This window comes from Bombus fervidus, chromosome 11 (genome assembly GCF_041682495.2).
Source record: "Bombus fervidus isolate BK054 chromosome 11, iyBomFerv1, whole genome shotgun sequence".
Lineage (NCBI taxonomy): Eukaryota > Metazoa > Arthropoda > Insecta > Hymenoptera > Apidae > Bombus > Bombus fervidus.
The window spans coordinates 1,306,295-1,321,610 of record NC_091527.1 but is presented as its reverse complement, the minus strand read 5'-3'; the positions used below and the strand labels follow the sequence as shown (position 1 = coordinate 1,321,610).

The 15,316-nt window shown below is 48.8% G+C and overlaps 1 long non-coding RNA gene across 4 annotated transcripts in view; it reads left to right on the top strand.

Annotated features, from left to right (window-relative positions):
• Nucleotides 1-15,316, top strand: part of LOC139992579 (uncharacterized) — a 222,444-nt gene that overhangs the window by 11,367 nt on the left and 195,761 nt on the right. For 2 of the 4 annotated variants that reach the window (XR_011801147.1, XR_011801145.1), the window contains exon 2: nt 155-781. This is a non-coding gene — a long non-coding RNA (uncharacterized lncRNA). Of the gene's footprint in view, nt 1-154; nt 786-8,613; nt 8,923-15,316 lie in introns of those variants that run through there. The other 2 variants (XR_011801148.1, XR_011801146.1) reach the window with 2 other exon arrangements.

The following is a 15,316-nucleotide window of genomic DNA, read 5'->3' as shown; positions in this document are numbered from 1 at the left end:
TCACGTGGGCCACGTCAATTGAATGCATGAAAGCTATTTGTGTTCTTCAGTTGGTCGTTGACGGCATTTGATCATCGTAGGCGACACAGTCTCTCTCTCGTCCATCTTTTTGTATCTCTCGATCTAAACGCGCGACGATTTTTTCTGTTCGAAGGTGGTGAGCAACGCGAAACTCCTGAAAAAAAAGAAGAAAGGGGTTATGTGGGATTGCTGCAGAAGCAACTGAAGAACCGTACGCGTGGTGACGAGGACGCGCGTGCTGACGCGGGACAGAGCGAGCCAGAGGGAGTGAAGTAAAGGAAGAGGGTGGTGGCAATCGACGGATGAGAGTTTGAATCGCAGAAAGTGGTTTGGAGTAGAAACTGGCGCGAGTTAGCTCGGCGAAAAAGGAGGTGGGGGAGCGTCGGAAGCACGGAGCCGGCTAGAAGAGGAAGCTTCGCTTGGAAAGAGAAAAAAAGCTCGAATCGGTAGCACGGGTAGTCCGTGTCTCTCCGTGTACTTCATCGTTGTGCAAAAGGGAGGAATCGTCGTTTCAGAAGGAAAAGGACAACTTGTGTGCATCGTCGAGGGAGAAGAAAGGGTGAGATAGAGAAGGGAGAAAAGGGTGAAGGGGGAGACGTGTGTCGTTGACGTGACTACGAGTGACGTGACGTGACGTGACATCGAAGCGTCGAGATGCTCCTGGATGAGATGGCCGCCTCCGTTCACACGCTCCTGTCATTTCTTCTCGTCCTCGGTGCTTGTACGCTGTGCCGCGGCAGAATCACGAATCAGGAGATAGGTAAGTGGAAAAATATTGCCAACTTGCTTCCTACGAAGTGATGTTGCGAAACGCTTTCCGTGCTCTTGCTTCTTACGCTTCCTGAACATGGATTCGCGAGAATAAGGGTGATATCTTTTGGGGTGGTTAACGAACAACGCAGTAAAGGGGAAATCTGTTTTCCTTTCGACGTACTATCTTTACACTTGAGTCTTCGATCTGAGGTTTTTTCCTTTTATGTCTGTGTTTTAAATGATCGATTTCATGGATTTGTTGATTCGTATTATTACGAAATTTTCATGTTCCCTTCGATTCGATTGTAGATCAGCTATCGTATATTCTATTAGGTGTTTACATACAACTTCTCCATTGTTAAAAGATGATATTAGTACCGTATGACCTGTTTTTTTCTTCACTTGTTAACAATTTTTACACGTTCGCATTTCAGAAAGCTTTCGATCGAACCTAGTATTAATCTATCCGAATCGCTCATTAGTTTCGCGCCATTAGTTTCGAAGTATTCGCTTGCGGGGGAGTAAAAATCGGGGCGAGAAATTGCGAGCCACGGCAACCTGTGGCTTTCTCGCATCGTTCTTTGATATTTCGGTGCGATCTTGCCTAAATAATTAACTGAAAAACTAACTTGAAATCACGGTGTTATGCTCTGATCATTGCATGAATTTAATTAATTATCGTGTGATGCAAGCTGTTCGCGCGTATCCCTTCGCTACCAGCATGTCTCATGTACAACGTGTATAATTACGTCAACTGGAACTTTGTTGCATAAAGAGGTATAAAATTCCATCATTCTTGTTTCCGTTCGCCAACATATTCACGGAGGATTAATTAGCAAACTAAATGACTGTACGGCATCATCACGTTCTTTTGTACCATCCGTATTGACCTGTTCATCTTGCTATATCCTTTTTTATTTTGTCTGTTCTATATCCCTTTCAACCATCGCAGATTTATCAACTGCTGCACATAGCAATTCGATGTATTAACGTGTATTAACGTTTACGATTCGTTCCGTATTCTCTCGTGAATTGTAAATTCCGTTACCATACCATTTTCGCGGATTTCTTTTATCTCACAAAGTTAAAGCATTGTTTATTTGGTAATTTAATTTTTAATGTAAAGGTGGATCGAAAAGGATTGTTGGTATGAAACTGCACCGAGAGTATGACAACGGGTTAAGTCGATTTTTGTTTCATTCTCTGTGCCGTAGCGAAGTTGTTTTATTTGATTGTTTATTGTAAACGTCGTTACACTGCCATTTTTTTGCAGATTTCATTCATCCCATAAAGGTTAAGGAATTGTTCGTTTGGTAATTTAATTGTAAATTAAAATAATTTAATGGGATTTTTTTGAGAAAAATTATTCGGGTGAAACTTCAGCGAAATTATAGTAATGAGTTAAGTGGCTGGATTAAATGTCGAATTTTATTTACTTTTTATTTTTGTACTATAATGACATTATCTAATTTTGATGAGTCTAACGCAGTAAAAGGGAACGAAGGAAATTAAATATCAACGTGAAAAATATTACGTTCGCCGGTGTGTTCATGTTATGTAATAAAGAGAATCGGCTTAACTGGATTTTTTAACATTTTCAGTACATTCATGGGCAATGCAACCAGAAAATACGTTTCCTCCCCTGCAGGGATTATTTAAATTCGAATTCGTCGAACTGGAAGCAAATTCGAATTTATATTTAATTAACCCTCCGGGGTAAGTTTACGTGAATCGTCACTGGCAAACAGGAAAATTGTATTTTAATATGTGAACGATTTAGTCACGTGCGTTTATTTCCAAAGGAGGGTAGTAACTATTTTTCAAGTTATGAACAATAGCATTTTGCGCTAGAAACACATATCAATGAATCAGCTGACAAACTTTTCTCTCTGTTTCGAAATTTCATTCATATCATTTTTGTCTCATTTGACATGAAATTTGCAAAACAATTAAATGGGAAACCTCGAATAATGATCGATAATACATTTTGATCAAAGTTGAATTATCAATAGAATGTGGTTGTACGATCCCTATAGATCGTTCCAGTACACACAAGTTGAAAACGAACGTAATCAGAAGGTGATGTAATGTTGAACAAACTGAATTATTAGATGCTTGAAATCCACAAAATAGTGTAATTTTGAAAACTGTTTTTTAAACCTGATCGTAACCCTAATCCAAAACGTGCTAAATGTACTTTAGACGCTTATTCGAGGTTGTCATTCAATTTTCTATCAAAGTTTCATTTTCTGTATTATATTCGTTAAAAGTATGAATTTGTATAAATGACTATACTGCAGACTTTTATGCATTTTTATATTTTTCCGAACATACGTGAAGAAATGAGATTTCAATAGAAATTTGTTTCATCTATCAAACGTTATTTGTGCGCATTTTGGTATCTTGAAGTTTCACAAAGAAGGGCAGAAATCCGCAGTCTAATAATAACTGCTTCAAGATCGTCGCATATATTGATTCTAATCTAGAAGACATACATGACAAGCGCCGCAATTACGTTAATAACGAGCAGCTCGCTGGTCAAACGACGACGCAGGCGACAAATCTGATTGGGGGTATCTGCGAGTATTGCACGCGACTTGGAGGCTACAAAGCGAATCGAATGGAATCGACGCGACCACGTGGCCGCGTTTGCGGCCAGGGTGAAATTCGCAGGATCAAAGGCGGTTTCGTGTCCCTCGAGGCAGGCTCGATTCGCGGCTGTAACGTCATTTTGGCAAACAATCGGTCGTCCGTGCGGCCGTATCGCGTGGATCTGCCCCGCGCCAGAACTGCGATCACGAGCGGAGCGGAGCGAGTCGCGCGACGAGCCACGACGAGAGCGGTCTCGTTAGAACCGCAATGGGTAAACGAGTTAAAAACCCCCACCCTTTCCCGCATTTTCGCTCGCGAGCAACGAAATTACATGGCCGGTGTATTCTGTGGCTTTTGCCGCTAGACGATTCAATTTGCGCATTAGCTGCGACGGCGCACAATGCTTCGTTCCGTATAAATAAAGTGGAACAAAAAGAAATTAAAGCGGCCGCCCTCGCCTACGCTGCCGCAAGCATCTGTCTTTACAAGGGTTGCCAAGGGTTGAATAGAATGAGGGACGTAGTTTAGCTGTTTCTTTGCTCGCGTTTGTCATTCCGTTTCTGTTGTTTTTTTTTTTCTTTTCTTTTTGACACATTTTGTTGTTTTTTTTTTTCTTTCTTTCGATGATTTGTTTCTTTTCTTGGGTGGTTTATTTGTTGTTTATCTCGTTGATGGGATAAGGGTGCGTTATATATGCAGGGTGTGGTGTGAATTAATCATGTATTTACGCGAAATTTGAAAGTGCAAAAGATCATAGAATGTATACTATATGAAAAAATATACAAAATATGAAAATTACTGTGCTTCCTGTAATATTTGACAAGTGAAATAACTATCTATCGAGGCTGTACTTTTTTAATTGCATTCTCGAAAATATGAAATTGCATAAAAATTCGCAGTTTAGTTATTACGATGTTTGAGTTGATGTTGGTGGTTCGAGATAGATATATTTGAACCAAACATTGTATTAAGCGAAGAATCTATTGTAAACGACATTTAAAAGTGTATTAGTAATTAAAGTTAGCTTTTGTCTTTTTAAATAGTCTAATATGGAAAACTAACAAAGATTTAGATGTTATTGATATTTTTATTGTATTTATTTCACTGGTTGAATAAGAATTTGTACTCGTATATTGGAATGTTATGATTTTATGGTGTAATTATAGTGAGAGTACGTTGCCTGCTGTTTTCCATATTTTTTGGAATTGTAGAAGAACGTATTGTGTCATAAATTCGTAAGTCAGCACATATACGACGAAATGTTTACGAGATGCGAGATACACAAAAAACAAATTTACAATAAACAGTGAATTTTATGCGATTTTATTTCAGGGTATTTTTGGGATGTTATATTTTTGTTAAATTTTTAGATAGTGATATTTTTTTATGTATCTTTTCGATGAGTTACAAAAATAAAAATTTGGAGTAATCAAGTTATTTAATTAAAATTGTCGAATTTATAGAAAGGCATCTCTTAATGTAAACTATTATATATTTGTTTCAGTCTGCATGTTCAATGAAATATGTAGTTTAACTCATAGCTTTATGGAAAATACATCCGGGTAATGTTGTTCGGAGTTCACGCGTTATTGCGTAATATTTCATTCAAACGTTGTGTCAACATTAATACTCCGTGGATCTATTTAATTTTAAATCTTCCTGATGTATATATTAATATGCATTTTCCAACAGAATGCATTAATTAATCCTCTCCAACCTAATTATATTTACAATATTCGATATTCATGGAATTTTTACCTATCTTTGGGACGCTGATTTTAATACTTAAATTTCATTTTAATCATCATAATTGAACTACAGTCCTAAAATTCAAATATGCTAAGATCGGAATAGTGACACAAAAATTTTTGTATTTAAAATATCTAAATTAAAAATTAATCTAAATTATTCTAAATATAAAACGCCGTAAAGCAGAATAAATTAAATTCACCCATTCAGCATGTTACTCAACATTGAAATTATCAATTAATTAAACGATTTTATGAAACATTAATGCGTTACGTTTCTCGTACAAAAATATCAGCAAATATGTCTTAGCGATTAATATTCGCTGAAAATTAACTTTTTACAAAGTGTTACGACCGTTCGCGGAGAGACGCGGTCGCGAGGAAAACGCGTCAGCGAGAGGCGTAAATTCTCGCTACGATTCGGCTAATCGACGCCGCGAAATAGTCGTTCCCCTTGTTTCGATTAGGATAACAGGGGTGGTTAACTGAAATCAACGCTGTGTTAACAGTTTAATATGACATATATATTCAACAATAGATCACACAATATTATGAGCGTCACAAGTATTTGACGATGAGTACAGTTAATGCGTTACAGAAAATATGACCCGACTTGACGATATCTCTCGATGAGATAGTTAGACTTTACGAACGGACTGAATTAAGGGTAAAACCGTGGTAGACTTGTTGACTGTTCTGACGACGAAAATGGACTACGAAAGTGACGGATGCTGGGTCAGAGGAGAGCTAGGAAAGGGTGTGTCTAGCGCACAGGATCATCGGATTTGTTGATGACAGTTTTTGGCCAGAAAAGTGAGGGCAATAGACATTGTTTCTATTGGCTATTACGATTGTTGGTGGACTAGGAGGGGCCTTACCGCCCTCGATGGAAGATTGGTGGTGGGAAGCATCGCACGTGCGGAAAAAAATTATTTTCAAGTGTTTTCCGGACACAAACCAGAGATCTTAGAAAACGCTTTCGTAGAAAAGATCTTTGTTCGATCTGAAAGACTTTAGTTGGAATTTTCTAAGATTTATGGTCGGTCCTTGAGATTCTTTAGGGTACGCAATAAGGATGTGCAGACATATGGTTGCCATCCCGCTCGCGATGCGAGGCCTGGTCCAGGTAGAGAGTCGAACGACGTAACACAAAGCTTAACGATGATTCGGTCAATGGAAGGGTTAAACAATCCTCTTATAAAAGTCGATAAAACTGAACTCTTATAAAAATCTCGATTCATCTTTTACAACAATGCTTAAAGAGCTTTTACTATGGGTTTACTATTCCTTACCACCTACATTTTTGCATATCACGAATCGTTCGAACCATCTTCCTGACACCACGTTTAATCTCGATATAAAATCCATCAAGTCGATCGATATGTCGCCGCGCATGGTAACCAAATGACATCGAGTAAGCACGTTAATTAACGTTAACGTGATATCCAGAAGATGCGATTTTAATCGGTACCTTTAATTAATGAAATGCTTTCAGTTTACGTAGCTCAGTCAAGTTGTCTAACCACCTGCTCGATCAAGTATCACCTTCCCTTCTCCTTCTCTTTCCCTCTATCTCTGTCTGTCTGTCTGTCTGTCTGTCTCTCTCTCTCTCTCTATCTCCCTGTCTCTCTCTGTCTGTCTGTCTGTCTGTCTGTCTGTCTCTCTCTCTCTCTCTCTCTCTCTCTGTCTGTCTCTCTCTCTTTACGACCCTTTCTCCTTGTACACTCTTGGATTCCGTTGGTTTCTCGGCCCGCTGGCTATAACCAACCACCATCTCTCTTCCTTCCTTAGGACCTTCCTTTACGCTTCGAGGAGCTATAATTACTTCCGTTTCGCCTTCAACATTAAATAAAACACTCCGCATCGCTTAATCGACCACTCGAGCGTGTATAACACGCCGAATCGACTTTGCTTTCGCATATTCAAGTCGCATCCCCCCGATCCTTGACGTCCGAGACCGTGGCGACATTATCGACGAATTATTGCGTCATCACCCGCTTCCTTTTCGTCCGCCTCCTTTTCGTCCGCCTCCTCTTCGTCCTCCTTGACTTCTTGTTTGTGACGAAATCTCCGTGGTCGCACCTCTTTCGTTCCGACAAAACGGCTAATTGGATGTCTACCTTCGGGCCTAGCGTTTTTCGTAACTCGACATGACTCGAGTCGTTCACCGGTGCCTATTGTGCTAGTTTCCTAAGTGAGCGGCTGTTTGCCAGCCAAGAGTCGACAGAGAAAGAGTAACAATCTTCACGCGGTCAAAGGACTGTTAGCGTAATAGCTTTAGGGCCTAGAGTCTGAAGTCTAGACTTAATGTGGCACAGGTATGTAAAGAAGAAGGGGCAAAAGTGGTTTTTGCTGGCTCGAAACAGATTGTTGCATCGAGGGTTGGTCATGTAATACGCGCGTTTCACGAGGGTGTGAGTGCTCGCAGCTATTGTCAACCTCCCTTTGCTTTGGTGATGCTTTTAGCCAGTGTCTACGGTGGAATTAGCCACTTAAAGTTTAATTGCCGTGGCGTGGACGAACATTTGCGTTCGGCCGACTTTAATCTCCGCGAATTAAAACTGAAGTTTAACTTTGGTACATTCCATGCTCGACACATCTGCACCGTGATTACACGAGATTGAGTCGATGTTATAAGACGAGTGGTTAACAATTCATAAGTTTTTGGTGTGTAGGAAGTTTTATGATGAGGTACATAATAGAGAGTTGATAGGGGATAGCGAGAGGAATTGTGTTTTATTTTGTAAATAGAGGGTGGATGCTTATGCAAATTTATATTTTTCTGAATCTTCTATTTCTCGTCTTGCAATAGGCAAGTTCATGCCGGTAAAACTCTTCGTAAAAAGGTGCTTATTTTGCTGATATGGAGGTTATGCTATTATATCTCATTTTGGTATTCAAATTTTGATATGTACGTTCATCTAACTTCAACGAGCACTCGAAACTTTCATTTTAAATCTTTAAATTTTCATTATTAAAAAAGGTTATTGTATATGTGTCTATAGAATTCACTATCCACTTCTGTATAATTAGCCCATATTAGTTAAGCTATTAATCGAACCTATGCGCCTACGATAACCTGTACCTACGTTATAACATAGTTTTAAAATACCGTACCGTACCGATGTCAATACTGAAAACCTCTTTCAGAAACGAAGAACTGAATAATGATAAAAATTAATCGAACAATAATTACAAATAAAAATAAGCGCTAATAATCAAACCCATTAAAAGAATTCAAATTCTACACGTATGGTGCAAGGATTACAGAATTAAAATTTTCGTTTGATACGTGAAATTTTCTTTTATTTCCCGTAATTGTTGAGTATTTGTCTCGAAAGACACCTAAAACAGAGATGAGATTTCCCTCACAAACAGCAACTCTTTCGTCGGCTTCTCGATCATCGCACTCGCACGACGTTAATTTTCCCGCGCAGTTGGTGCGCCACCTGGGATTGACGGAATCCGTTCTTATTTCAACGAAGTTTTTTCTCGTTAGATGCATCCACGGCGTCATCGCAGACTAACTAGAGTCGACCAACTTGCAAATTACTTGAACGCGAGCCGCATCGAGCCGCGATCTCCGGTGACGAGGGCGAGAGCTTCCTGATCGTAATCTTTTAATTACGTCAAAAGAAAGAAAAAGATGGGTTGAAGAAAGAAAGCAACAAGGAAAGAAACGGAACTTTAATCCACCGGCGAGGAAACAGCTCCAAGCTCTTTGTAGAAAAACACCGATTTTATATTCTCTGTCTCTTTTTCTTGATGGAAACCATGACTGCGTCCTGAAGACGGGTCGCTATCGTCGTCGACTTTTTTTTTTTTTTTTTTTTTTTTTTTTTTTATCGTGGGGAAATCCTCATGGACACTCGGCGCTGCGTAGCAACGACCGTGTAGTGTCGGACTCCTACCGACTAAAACCCCACGGTGGTCATCCCGACGTTCGGAGGTGCACCCGGGGTCTCTTGCGAATCACTACCGAGTGCAGCCTCGTCGTCTATCTCCCTGCCGTTGTAGTTGTCTAGGGAGGCATTCCGGCTTGAGTTGGGAAGCTAGGGGGAACCACTCCTCCTAGCGCCACGTCCCCTAATCTGGCGCACCCGGGGCAGCGACGGCGGCGCCGCGCCCCTGCGTCGTACGGAGCCCCTGCGACGTTGATGCGATGATCTACTGGGATCGGCTCTTCTCTTCCGGTCCCTCTCTGCCCGCTCCTTTCTCTGCATAACCTCCTCGCAGTAGGCGCGGACAGCGTTGAACTCCCGGGGCCCTCGGAGCATGGCCTCAACGACCGCTTCCGGAGCCAACCTCTCGCCGATGTCGAGCTGCAGGACGCGCCGCGGTTCCGCCCACGCTGGACAGAACTCCAGCGTGTGCTGCGCCGTGTCCTCCTCTTCCCCGCAGTGGTGACAGGTGGACGTCACCTCCCGCCCGATCTTCAGCAGGTACTCACCGAAGACCCCGTGTCCGGCGAGCATCTGTGTCGTCCTGAAGGTGAGCGGAACCCCGCCTTGATCTCTCCAAGCCTCCCAATTGGGAAGCACGGCGCGGACGGCTCGGTGTGGCCGCCTGGCGTCCTCCTCCATCAGCTGGGAGCGCCACCGCTCCCAGATCTCCAGCTTTGCCTCTTCCCGGACGTTCGAGGCCGAGAGGCCGCCCAGCGACAGCGCCACCGTCGACGGCGGTGCCCTCAGGTGTTCATGCACCCGACAGAGCTCGAGGGCCCGCAGCTCGAACGGGGGGGACGCCGCCAGCACTGTCGCCGACTCGTAGGATATTGTTCGATATCCTCTGGCTATTCGGATAGCGATCGTCCTTTGCAGTCTCCTCACCAGGGTACGACTGCGACGGTTGGCCATCAGGTCTTGGGCCCACACCGGTGCCCCATAGAGGACCCGGGACCGGATCACTCCCTCGTAGAGTCGGCGGACTCCCGACCCTGCTCCGCCTATATTCGGAAGAAGGCCGCACAAGGCGTTGGCTGCAGCCGTCACCCTCGGGACCAGGAGCTCGAAATGTGGTCCGAACGTCCACCGACTGTCGATGGTGAGGCCCAGGTACCTCATACGACACTTCACCGGCACCGCTTCGCCATTTATGGCCACGGACAAACCATCGGGAGGGGATCCCCTGCGGCGGCGGTCGAAGAACCATAGGGCCTCCGACTTGGCCGGCGACACGTTCAACCCCAGTCGCTGTATAGCGTGCACCGCGCATGCCACAGCGTCTTCCGCGAGAATCACGGTCTCACTCCACCACCGTCCCCCGGCTAGTACCAGGGTATCGTCGGCGTAACAGACCAAGCCCGTGCCCGGGGGCATCGGGCATCGGAGGACGGAGTCGTAGGCCGTGATCCACAAGATTGGTCCCAACACCGAACCCTGCGGGACGCCGCGCTCCACGCGCCTTCTCTCTTCCCCGTTCTTCCCAGTGAAGGTGATCCACCTATCGTTTAGGTAGGCTCCGATGACCTCAACCAGGTACGCCGGCACCTCGAAATGTCGCAGAGCCTCCATTATCCTCGCCCAGGGGATTGAGTTGAAGGCATTGCTGACGTCCAGGGAGACCGCTACCGCCGTTCCGTAGCGGGAAACCATGTCCTCCGCCATGCTCCTCACCCGCTTCACAGCATCCACCGTGGAGCGACCCCGGCGAAAGCCGTACTGACTGTCGTGCCATCCGGGAACCCGCCCCGAGATATGGGCCTCCAGACGGGCGGCGATCACCCTCTCGAGGAGCTTCCCGATCTCGTCCAGCAGGCATATCGGCCTGTACGCTGACGGCGACTCCGGCGGACGACCCTCCTTTCGCAGCAGGACCAATCTCGCCATCCGCCATATCCGCGGGTAGATGCCCTCCCTCAGGCATCGGGTAAACAGATGCCGCACGCGAGGGGCCACCACCTCCATCGTCTCCGCCCAGACTCGGCCCGGAACTCCGTCCGGACCCGGTGCCACATCCCGGGACGCCATCTTCTTAGTCGCCGCGAGAAGCTCCTCCTGAGTGACCTGCAGCTCCTCGCTCCGCTCCGTCGACGTCGTCGCCACCGCTGCTGTTGACGACGTCTCGCCCCCGCCGGAGGAGAGGGACGATCCCGACCGCCCCGCGTCGCTGTCCTGCCGCGGAAACAGCGTCCCGATGACCCTGGCCAGCAGTACCGGATCCATGTTGGCGGTCAGCGAGGGGGCCGCGGGTCGCAACTTCTTCGTTACCACCTTGTACGGCCGCCCCCACGGGTCTGACTCAACCGCCTCGATCAGCTCCTTCCAAGACCGAGCCTTCGCGATCTTGATCTCCCGCTGCAGAGTTCGTCTCGCCTCTCTGTAGACCCCGTAGCAGCGGGAGATCTCCTCCTCGTCGCGCGTCCTTCTACGGCGACGGGCCCTCAGGAATCTTCTGCGTGCCCGTACGCAGCTCGCCCGCAATTCCGCTATCTCCGGCGTCCACCAGTGAACGCTGCGGTTGCGTCCACCGCCCGGGACGGAGCGCGGCATCGAGGCGTCGCACGCCGCGTTCATGTATTCTTGGAGGATCTCCGCCTCTTCGTCGACGCTTCCCAGACTGGTCGTCCCTTGGGCGTCCCAGCTCCACGCCGAGACGATGGCTGCCGCCCGCAACATCTCCCTGTCCCGCTCCTTCAGGCGCCATCTGGGTGGTTGCGGGCCGGAGCGGCTCGCACCACCTCGGGCGACTTGGTTGTTATTTTCGTCCAAGTCCTCCGAGACCACCTCCATAAGTATGTAGAGGTGATCGGACAAGGTCTCGACTCCCTCGGCCACTCTCCAGTCACGGATCCTCGGGTACAGCTTCGAGGTGGCCCACGTGATGTCGACCACGGAGGACCCCCTCCACGCCACGCAGGTGCTCGCCGTACCCTTGTTTACCAGCAGGAGTCCGAGTCCCGCAGCCCAGTCTGTCAGCCATCTTCCTCTGGCGTTCGTCGCGGAGTTCCCCCACTGCGTCGAGTGAGCGTTGAAGTCCCCGAGGACCAGCACCTGACGGGGAAAGCACCTTTTGACGCATTCCCCGACATCGTCCAGAAAGTCCCCGAACGCGGCCAGGCCGCTGTTGGGGGAGACGTAGACCGCCACCACCGCTATTCCTGCCCATTCGACCGCGACGTAGCCGCTGCCACGGTCAAGCAGGGTGCCAAAGGCGCCCAGGGTCGGCGTCCAAGTTATGGCCGTCAGTCCGTCCAAATCCCCGATCCAGTTGGGAGCGTCAGGGACGCGATACGGCTCGGCCACTGTCGCGAGGGCGACCTCTCCCTCCCGGATAGTCTGGAGGAGCAGGTCATGCGCCCTTCTTGATCTGCCCAGGTTGCATTGGAGGAGACGGTTAAAATCCCTCAATCACCTCCATGGCCTCCTCCCGGCCATCTGCCGCTGAATGTTCGACGGTGCTCCCCTCTTGCGTTACCTCCGCGGTCGGTTCACGGATCGGTGGCTTCCTCTTAGTTCTCGGCGGAGCACATGCCGCCCCGCACATCCTGTGGTTGGCTGGCGCCCCCAGCGACTCGCATAACGGGCACTTGGGCGCGGAGGCGGGACACCCCCTGGCACGATGCCCGCTACCGCCACACCTGTAGCACAGATGCCCGCGATCCACGTTGGACGTGCAGGTTGCCCGCATGTGCCCCAGCTCCAGGCATTTAAAGCACTGCAAGGGTCTCTTCGGGATAGCCGTGACCTTCGCCGTGGACCATCCCAGAGCTACTTTCCCGTCCCGGGCTAATTTCCGGGCTCCAGCCACTGGGCACCTTACCCATGCAGTCCCAAGGCCGTATCTGGTGGTGCGGATCTCTCCGACCCGCACTTCCGCACTGCCGCATCCCGCCGTTGAGGCCAGCGCCTGCCGCAGCTCCTCCTTAGCGATCGAGATGTCTATCCCGGCCACCCTCAGCTCCGCCGTCCTGTTCGGGGCCGCTACTCTCACCGCGGCCGGATCCAGCACCTCGGCCAGACGCGTCGCCAATCGCGACGCCTTTCCTCTGTCTCTGTCGCCTGGGAGCCGGATAATTATACCCCCGGTCATCGACTTCCTCATTCCGAGGGATTCGACGCCGATCTCCGCAAGCGGGACCTTCTGTCGCGCCGTCGCGAGAACATCGGCGTATGAAGTCTTAGCCCCCTCGTTGATAGTCAACGTCACCGCGGACGTACGCGGTGCGCGGGGGAGCCCGGCCGTTTTTGTCGCCTGCGCCGTTCCTTTTTTAGCCACCAGTGCGACGCCCGTCTTCCGTACGCCCGTTACTCGCGACGAAGGAGCAGCGGGCATTCTCTCTTTTTTCTCCTCCTTCCTTGCGGCCCTTTTCTTCCGCTGCCGTCTTTCCACCACCCTCCATTCGCCACCCTCCTGCTCCCTCGGGAGCATTGTGGCTTGGGTGACGCGTGGGACAGCGGGTTGGTCCGCCTTGCGCCGAGGTTCGGGGCTGCGCGGTCTTCGGCCCCCGAACCGTTCCTCGATGGCCCTCATGATGGAGGGACCGAGTTCGCCCATCTTTTTCTCTAGGGCGTCCAGACGCGCGCCTTCTTGTTTCCCCTCCCGCGGAGGGTGGCCGGGCTCAATAGCCCGACCGTTGCACCGCGGGCACTCGTGGGTGCGAGCGGCCAGCCTCGTTTTCTCCTTACGCAAGGCCGCGTTTTCCTCCTCCAACGCGGTCAGCCTTGCTTCCGCGAGCTTGGCGGCCGTGGAGCTACCGCTGTGGACCACCTCAGCCCTCTGTAGGTTAAGCTCCCTCCATGCGGCGGCGACGTAGGCCGCCGCGTTTTTTAGGTCCTTGACACTTGCTCCCTTCAGGTTCGGCGCTGTCGTCGCCACCCGCAAGATCTTAGACACCTGCCTGGTGAACTCGGCGCTCATGTCGGCCGCCGAGCTCATCCGTATGTCCAGCGCCAAATCCACAGAAATCTCCGGGGTCAGCGTCATCATGCGCCTTCTCTTCCCCCCGGAGACGATCGATCCCCGGGATGACCGGGACGCGGAAGAGGCGACCGAATCCCCGTCATCGGACCTCGTCCGCGCTCTTAGCTCCCTTACCGGCGCGGCCGGTGCGAGGAAGACGCCGTCCGCCCCGCCCGTGGTTCTCCGCGATGCTCTTGTTATTCTTCTCGGAGGTTCCTTATGAATCTCCGTACTATTGCCTCCCGCCTCACCAGACGTGAAAACACATCCGGGGGCCTGGCGGTCCACCCCCGAACAGCCGTGGTCGTGAGATGACGACGCAGGTGAGCCCACTTGACTACCCACCGCTGCGCCGGTACTGGGGTATCCCTCCCCTGCACCGTAAACCATTTTCGCTTTTTGGTCACAATCCATGATGTTTGTCATTGTTGTCGCCGCGGTCATCAACAAAGTCCGTCCTGGTGCCACTCACTCTTTCGCACCCTGTCCCGGTCAAAGCCGGTGCAGGGTGTCGGGGGGCCCCACAAGAAGGTGAGGTGAGTGGTCTTGACAGGCATGGGCCCACCAACTTCTCCGAAACTCTCCGCATCGGATCGGCAAAATTGACGGGCGCCAGAGGCACCGACCAGCTGCCACCCGACTGTAAGAGAGCATCAGATCTATCGGGGTTTCCCGGGACGTGGTCCTACGGCCCGAAAACCCATGCCCGCCTCATGCTCCCCGCTATCGTCGTCGACTATCTAAAATAGCGACGGTCAAAGTGCAGAATGGAGAAAAGTGCGCGCGAGGCTAATCCAATTAATTCGGCCGCTCGCGAGCCTCAACGCGGAAGGCAATGGTTGAGCAACAAAGCGGAAGCTCGTTATTTCCATGCAAGTTCCAGTCGTTTGGCCGACGAGCTTGGCAGAACCAGCCTGTATCGGTTGTTGTGTTCAACTTGCACAAAACATTTTGTTCGACTTGTTCGAAAGTTACTCGCTTAGGTAAAAACTGCTCGTTGTAATAAATAGACTGGCGCACGAATGTTTTAGTGTTTCGTGTGTAAGTTGGTTAGTTTCGGGTGACTAATCGTGGCACGTGTAACTTGGAGAATTTTAGTTCGTTAAGGGTCCCGAATGGTTTAACTTGGTTTAAGGTGTGAAACGTTGCGCTCGGGTTCCCGGTCAATGACTCTTTGGGGTTGATTTATTTGACAGTGGAACGGTGTTGTTCGTTTTTTCGTCGCTTTGTTTGTCAGGTTTTGCAGATGCAGCAGGAAATTGCATATATACCTTGAGATAGTTTTCTGTGCTTTCTGTTTT